Raw genomic sequence first — 8367 nt, 5'->3', positions numbered from 1 at the left:
ATCTGACTGCGGAAAGGGGAAGAGGCTGTAGGGGAAGGGAAGGGAAGCTTCTCCCCTCCTTCGCTCTGGTCAAGCTTGCAGGGCTGCGGGAACCTCTGGAAGGAAATGAGCTGTTTAAGTTGGTGCCTGCAACAGAAACATTTGCCAATCACTTGTGGTTTTTCAAGAACCCCAGTGCTGCATGTGAACCATTTCTGAAGATCACTTATGTTCACCTTTTTTATCACTAGATAAAGGAGCTGTAGTTAGCACTTAGGGAACTCTGGAGTGGTAAGAAGTTGTGTTGCCAACTCAAAGGCACACAGTTCGAATCTGCCAGCTTTTCTGTGGGAAAAAGATGAGCATCTCCTCCCCTGCAATTTACAGCCTGTGAGCACCCACTGGAAGATCAGCTCTGAGTTGGTTCCTACTCAAGAGCACATAACTGTCAGAACTTACAACACCTGAGATCAGGATGTTGGAACTAAGACATCAAGCTTCCACGGGATGGGATTTGACTTAGACATAAATATGTTTCTTCTCTCTTTGTCCTTGGTCTTTGAGCCGTTTTTCTATTTCCATCTTCCTCTCTAGTTGGATGGAGATGTACCCTGTTGTTGTTGTTGTATGCGTGGAGTCAGAACTGATCCATGGCTGAAATGCTAAAACCAGGAGTTCTAGTGCCCTAGTCCATAAGGAATTGTGCTGTTAACCCGAAGGCCAAGGCACTCCAGCAGTTCGGGATCAAATCTACCAGGCGTTCAGTGGGAGAAAGATGGCAATATCCTCCCATGCACGTTATGGTCTTGAAACCCAAGATTAGGTCAGTTATGAGTTTGAGGCCTGTTCAACAAACGGCAGTGAGTTTTTGAGTAGTGCTCAAACCAGTTACCTTGTAGGCATTCTGACTCATGGGAGTCCCCATGTGTGCCAGAATAGATTTGAGCTCCATGAGGTTTTTAATGACTGATTTTTCAGAAGCGGATCCACACACCTTCGTTCGGTCTGGCCAGACCTGAACGTCTAACCTTTCATTTGTACCACTCAGGAGTTCTGCTTAATGGTGAAGGAAAATATTTTTCTGGCGGGGGTGGGCGTGGTGGTAGTGGTGTATGGAAACTGTTAACTGAACTGGTACTTTGAGTTGCCTGTGGATTCATTTCTCAATGTGGCCAATATCCCCAGATGACTTTGCACCTCTGCCTGAGGTTTTCAGACCTGGATATACTCAAGAATCACCTGAGAAGTTACTGACTCAGAACGGATACAGGCTGCAGGAATCTGTACTTTTAACACCAAGTTAATTCAGATGCAAGAAAGACCTGTGGACTACACTTTGAAAAACACTGACATATATTTCACCTGTTATCTTTCTGGGACTTCCTCACCCTCTCCTGAAACACATCAGGCCTTCTCTTACCCTTCCCTCCAAAAAAAAAATAAAATAAAAATAATCCCTGCAATCCTTCCCAGTGTTTTAAAGGTAAAATAATTCTTCTTTTAAGACCACATGATGCTGGAATAACTATTGAGCTATTATATTTAATCAGATGGAAGAGTATCTACCTTGATTCATGTAAAATGCATAATCTTCAACACCGTGGTGACAAGCAGGGTATAACACACCTACCAAGTGCTGTTTCTAGAACCCTCAGAAAACAAATTAATGAGAGCTTAATTAGGAGGTAATTGCACAGTTACTTGCAGATGGAGGCAGTTCTTCTGACTATAATTTGCTTGTTGATGTTTTTCCTTTAGAGAGTGTCTATGATTTCCCAGCCCTGGCTTCTGTCTTATCTAAGGAAGACCAAGCAACTGTGTCAAGAACCACTGGAGCCCAGATCTGAGGCCTTCCTTTGATTGCTGTGGCAAACTATACAGGCAGCAGTTTGGTATAACCAGATTGGGACAACTGGGACTCATTCTATATTGTATCCTAACTCATCAGCAGTCCTTGGGGTGGGTTGGGGGTGGGGGAAAGAAGAATTAGCCCTAAGGTTGATGAGATAACTTTGTACCTCCACCTGAGCAATGTGACCAGCTCTCTAACTCCACCCTACTTCGCCCCAACCTCTTTGAAACTGCCTCCAAAGCCTCAAATGTCTTCACCATATGATACTCTGTGGAAGCTGCCTAGCCCACTTCCTTTTTCACTCTCCTGCTGTGCTAATCTTAGAGGATTTCCCAGGTCTTTTCCAATCTTGAAAGTCTTGGATCCTACCATGTTAAGTTGATAGAAACATGATGACTATAACAAGGGGCTGAAGCGTATTAGAGATTGGGAGGATGGTGCAGGATAGAGCAAGATCCCAGTCTGACCATCACAGGGTCTCTGGGAGTCATAGTTGACTCCATGGTACATAACAACAACAACAACGCCAAAAAAAAAAAAATTAAAAAAAAAAAAAAACAACAACGCCATCCTAAGAAGCCACAGACTAGATCCTTCTGCTACAACTGTTCTTTCCTCCTTTCACCCCAAGCTTGTCTAGGGAGGAAAATCATGTCTTCATAACTCTTGATTCTATAACCCAAACACTCTCATTCCAGACTATGATCCTCCCAGCAGGCAGGCCTCCTGGAAAAAGAATGGGATAATAGTTGTGCCAGTAATAGTCTAAATGTTTCACATATATACTCATTTCATCTTCCTCACAATCCTTTGAAAATTAGTAATTCCTTTTTATTGATGAGAACATTGAGGCTGAGCTACCCAAATCATAAGTTCCAGGTCATGTAGCCCTTTATCTCAGAGCCAGGATATGAGCTTGGGCCCCTCTGCAGTCTACACTTGTGATCATAATCACCTTCCTGATGCCACAACACCCCAGCCCAGCTCCCAAAGAACCCCTAGATCAGGCGAGGAGGTGGGAGACACGTATGCAAAGTAAACCCAAGAAGTGAAATGCTCCTGGCCCCACTCTGTTTAACCAAATCAGTTTGGATTCCCTTAAAACTAATAAAAAATCTTTTTTAGGCTCAGAAGTGAGTTACAGACTTATTTTAGGGGTTGACAAATGAGTGATGGAGAGAAAAGGAAGATTGAGTTCTGGATCGTACAGCTGATAAGGAAGGAAAATTACTAGCGATGCCTCAAGCCAGAAGGTGAGGCAGGGCTGGTGCTGTACAACCACAGACTTCAGTTCTAATCCAGCCCTGCTGCCTACTCCGAAGCAGTCCTGCTGCTGGAACTCAGAGAACAACCTGTCCTGCCCTCCCAGGGCTGAAGCAGGAGAGAGGACAAAGCTGAGGCTTAGCCAGTGAAGCTACGTGGAGCAGAGAGCTGGCCTCCTGCTGAGCTCAGAGACTCCTGCAGACCTGGAGAAACCAGGGAGGGGCTTTAGAATCTCCTAGGAGAGTCTCTAGAATCTTCTTCAGCCCCAGGTGCCCTGTGTGCCCCAGTGGTCCCCTCCCCAAAGCTCCCCTCTCCATCTCTGTGGCCCTGTGGAGACAGGGCATCTAGATCAGATATGGAGGGCTTTGCAATCTCTCTGGAAACATCATGTCTGGATGCAAGGGTTTGGGAGTCAGCAGATATGAATGCTGGCTCTGCTTCTTAAAGGAGCTACTTATTTTTATCTGAGTGAAAGTTTGCAAATCATATTGGTTTGTCTTTCATTCATTCATATATATTTTACTTTATGACATTAATTACTACTGATGAATGTAGTTAACTATAGTATCTGATCACCTCCTTCTTGTATATTGCCTCTCTGTTCACCCAGCTTATCTAAGTCATTAATGTTTACTTCCCTTTCCCTCCCTTCCTATCCTTGTTAACCATCTAAGAATGACTCTGTGTGAAACCTTGACTTATTTTTTTTTATAATGTTGTTGTTGTTGTTTGCCTTGCAGTTGAGCATGACTCATAGCAACCCTCTGAACAAAAGGCCTGAAGCCTCTCTACAACTATCGACATTTATCAAAGTTCATAGAACTTCCGGACACATGTTGTTTAAGAAGTGGATGCCACTCCTGCTTTTTAAATAATAGTGATCTCATATCATAATTGTTTAGAGGAGCTGTTTACTTTCTCTATGCCTCAATTTTCTCATTCCAAAATGAACGCACAGAGTTCTTTTTCGGAAATAAAAACAAGGCACTTAACATAGTCAGTAGGCTTCAGAAAGTACTTAGGAAAAGGTAGCTTGTAATGTTATCTTTTCTGACTGTTGAGTTCCTAGGGCTCACCTCAATACCTTAGTTTGTGTGGGGTCTTATCAAGTCAAAGAATCTTATAACAGGAAGAGGCCTTAGAATTTACCATTCCTTTTCCCTATGAAATTTCACATTTATATACATCTCTAAGAATAATGTCATGTATGAAGTACTTAGGAAGTACCTATTGTTGTTCTGTGCTGTTGAGTCGTCTGTGATTCATACTGATCCTCTATACAATAGTTCTGAACCCTGAGCCAATATCATCTTCTCCGTCATACCTAATCCCTTTACCCTAGTCACTGAGTAAATCCATCTCATCCAAGTTCTTCCGCTCCTCTGCTGTCCCTTGACCCTTCCAAGCATGTTGTTTTTCCTCCAAGTGTTGGTCCCTCCTGGCCTTGTGCCCAAAGTGAGATGGATCTTCAAAATCCTTTCCTCCAGGGAGCAGGCTGGTCTCACCCTTCCAAGACACACCTGTTAGTTCTCTTGGCAGTCCATAGTATGTTTAAGACTTTCCTTCAGCACCACAACTCAAAGGCATCTATTTTGTTATCCTTAGTCATTGTCCAGATCTCTGACACATAGCAAGTAACTGTGAAGATCATGGCCTGAATCAGGCACAACTTAATCTCCAGATTGACACTGTTGCTCTTCAGTATGCTCACAAGGCCTCTGATAGCAGAGTTTCCCCAATGCAATTTGTCTTTTGATTTCCTGATGCTGGTGCCAATGTGTTGCTCATGGAACCAAGAAAGCTGTAACTGTTAACAATCTCAATCTCCTCTTTATCATGATGCTGTCAATGGGCCCAGGGGTGAGAATCTTTGTTTTCTTGATGTTGAGATTTAATCCATATTGAAGACAACAGTCCTTGACCTTCTACAGCAAATGTCTCACGTCCTCCTCAGTTTCAACAAGCAAGGTTGTGTCATCTGCATAATGGAAGCTGTTAATGAGTTGTCCTCCAATCCTGATGCTGCATTGTTTCTCATAAAATACAGTCTCCTGAATGATCTGTTCTTTATATAGATAAAAAGGGTATGGAGATAGGATGCATCCCTGATGCATATATTTCCTCATCCTGAACCGTATAGTGTTTCTTTGCTTGGTTCTGACTACTGCTTCCTGGTCCAAGTATAGGTTTCATATAAACACAATATGTTGTAGTTTTTATGTGCCGTCGAGTTGTTTGTGACTCATAGCGACCCTATGTACAACAGCCCTAAACCCTGCTCTATCCTGTGCCAATTGCATTGCCTCTGACACACCCATCCCGATTACCCCAGTCACTGAATCAATCCACCTCATAGAGGGTCTTCCCCTCCTGTGCTGTCCCTCCACCCTACCCAGCATGGTGTCCCTCTCCAAGGACCTGTCTCTCCTTGCAACATGTCCAAAGTATGTCAGGCGAAGCCCCAGAATCCTTGCCTCCAAGGAGTAGCCTGGTTTAACCCTCTCCAGGATGAATCTGTTTTCTTGGCAGTCCAGGGTGCATTCAATACTATTCTCCAGCACCACAGCTCAAAGGCATCAATTCTCCTTCTATTCTCCTTAGTCATTGTCCAACTCTCTGATGCATAACAAGTGATTGCAAAAACCGTGGCCTGTATCAGGCGCACCTTAGTCTCCAGAGAGACACCGTTGCTCTTGAGTACTTTAGAGAGGTCCCTAGCCGCAGACTTGCCCATCACAATACATTTTTTGATTTCCTGGCTGCTGGTGCCAAGAATGTTGACCATGGAGCTGAGCAAACTGAAGCTGTGAACAATCTCAGTCTCTTCGCCATCCATCCTGATGCTACCAATTGGTCCAGTGATGAGAATCTTTGTCTTCTTGACACTGAGCCTCGGTCCATACTGAAGGCTGCAGTCCTTGACCCTCTGCAGCAAGTGCATGAGGTCCTCCTCAGTTTCAGCAAGCAGGGGTGTGTCATCTGCATAACGCAGATTGTTAGTAGATCTTCCACCAATCCTGATGCCACACTTCTGCTCATAGAGCCCAGCCTCTCGGATAATCTGCTCGGCATACAGGTTGAAAAGGTATGGAGATAGGACACATCCCTGGCGTACACCCTTCCCAATTTTGAACCATGCAGTATTATCCTGCTCTGTTCTGACACAATATAATATTCTGAAATTCACATCGTTCTCAAGGTTATCCACAATTTGTTGTGACCCAGTCAAATGTCTTTACACAGTCAATGAAACACAGATAGACATTCTCTGGTATTCTCTGTTTTTTATTAAAATCCATATAATCTTGGTTAGGATAGCATAAATTCTTATAAGTGTTAGAGATTTTTGTCTAAGTAAATACTTAGTAAGAATGTATCCATCCTGTAACGGAGCGAGTCCCCAAAAAGATCACCAAGCCAATTAGCCGAATTAACAAAGTTTATTTCGAGTTCGAACCCGGGCTCCCGTGTGCTGACACAGCAGCATCCAGCCGAGAGTCCCGAATTGATGTCTGCCCCTCCTTTTATACCTCTGCTACTCCCCTGCCCAACCATACACGCCATGCATGGTTGGCCATCCACAGTAGTTGGGGTATTTGTCCACCTTCAATTGGCTAGCCATAGCTCAGGGAAACAGTTTGGAAACCTATTTGAATCTTATCAGTTACTTCAGATACAGGAATATGGACAAATCCCTTGTGCCCTTAAAAAGAAGAATTCCACTTTATGGCAATTGATCAATCAGGGTGGGACTTACCACAGGTAACAGAGACAAATACCCTACACATGATTCCACAATACACTTAACAGTCTCTCCCAGAATATGAAACACCCCATGTAAATATTCACTATAGCATAATGATTATGATGAAATTGTTTTGCTTTTGCTAAATTAAAATCCAAGGGGAGCTCTGGTGGCCTAGTGGTAAGGAGCTGCAACTACAATACCAGAGGTGCACGGTTTGAATCCACCAGATGCTCTGCCGGGGAAGGAGGGACAATCTCCTCCTGTACCGGTCAGATCTGATTTGACGGTACACTCACACAAAAATAATAAAATAAAACAAACAAACAAAACCAACAAAATCCATTAATCATTTACTAGCTAATTTATTTTATTTCACTAAAGGTCCTGGCAAAAAGAATGAGACTCAATATGACTGACAAAAATATGACCATCTCTTTGTCTAATTAACAATTGTATATGAAGAAATAAGATTCATCAGTAAATATTACAAGAGCATCAAAAACTGGTTGATTAAAAAACTTTAGGAAATACAAATGAATTTTCATTTGCAAAATATTATCATTTACCTTTGGGATAACGATGAGTAATTTGGCCAGGATAATTGGCTAATGCAATCATCCATTCTGAACAATATTGATATAGCCAATTAACTAGTAAAGCATTATAGCGGACAATGATTTAATAAGGTCTTATATCAAAGTATTGTCTTTCCTGACTGTGCTATTAATTGAGATAAAGCCTGTGGACAAGTCTGCAAAACTTTTTACATGAACAGGATAAATGAATTCATCTTAAAAGAGCAATCTGTCACGATACAGCAGTAGGAGTACTTCTAGTATCTAAAATACACAGCAATAACTTTCTACTATGATTTATACAAGAGAGAACAGGAAGAGATAAAATCCTGAACTTCTTCAAACCCCGCTGAGCCTCCATAGTTAATTCTCCCCTAGAATTAGGATCATTATTTCCAATTGGAATATAAGGGTCCAGCTCAGTCGGTTCTAAACATGGCTTAATTTAATTAATATTGTGATATAGAACAGACAGTGTGGAAAAACAAGGGGCCAACAGCTCCCATGATGAAGGCCCCAAGCCATGCTTCTCTGAGTATTTACTGAGAATAACAAGGGAGGTAAACAAAGTAAAATCATAAGGAAGTACAAAACAAAAATAAAGGGTAATAGTGAACTCTTTCGCAGATAAGGACAAGTTCCTCTTTATGCTAATCTCAGTAGGGAGGGATTCAGTTGATGCAAACCAAGAACAATGTTGACTCCGAGGGAACTCCTTAGTGCCACAAGGTGACCTTCCGCTTGCATTAAGCCTCCCTCATTTCCTAATATAGCATTGAATTTGACATTGAGGTTTCCTCAAATACATACACTAAAATTCACTTTTCTCTAAACCTTTTATAACTTACTATACATCCTTAATTTAACTTTTACTATCTTTCATATTCTGGCACAACCAGACATTCTATTTCAAAGCAAAACTACTTTCATTTTAACTCTTAAACAAAAAA

The sequence above is a fragment of the Elephantulus edwardii genome, unplaced genomic scaffold, assembly GCF_000299155.1.
Source record: "Elephantulus edwardii isolate Elephantulus edwardi_28Jun2011 unplaced genomic scaffold, EleEdw1.0 scaffold00104, whole genome shotgun sequence".
In the NCBI taxonomy this organism is placed as follows: domain Eukaryota; kingdom Metazoa; phylum Chordata; class Mammalia; order Macroscelidea; family Macroscelididae; genus Elephantulus; species Elephantulus edwardii.
The sequence above is the reverse complement of the archived record's forward strand: the minus strand, read 5'-3'. Positions refer to the sequence as shown.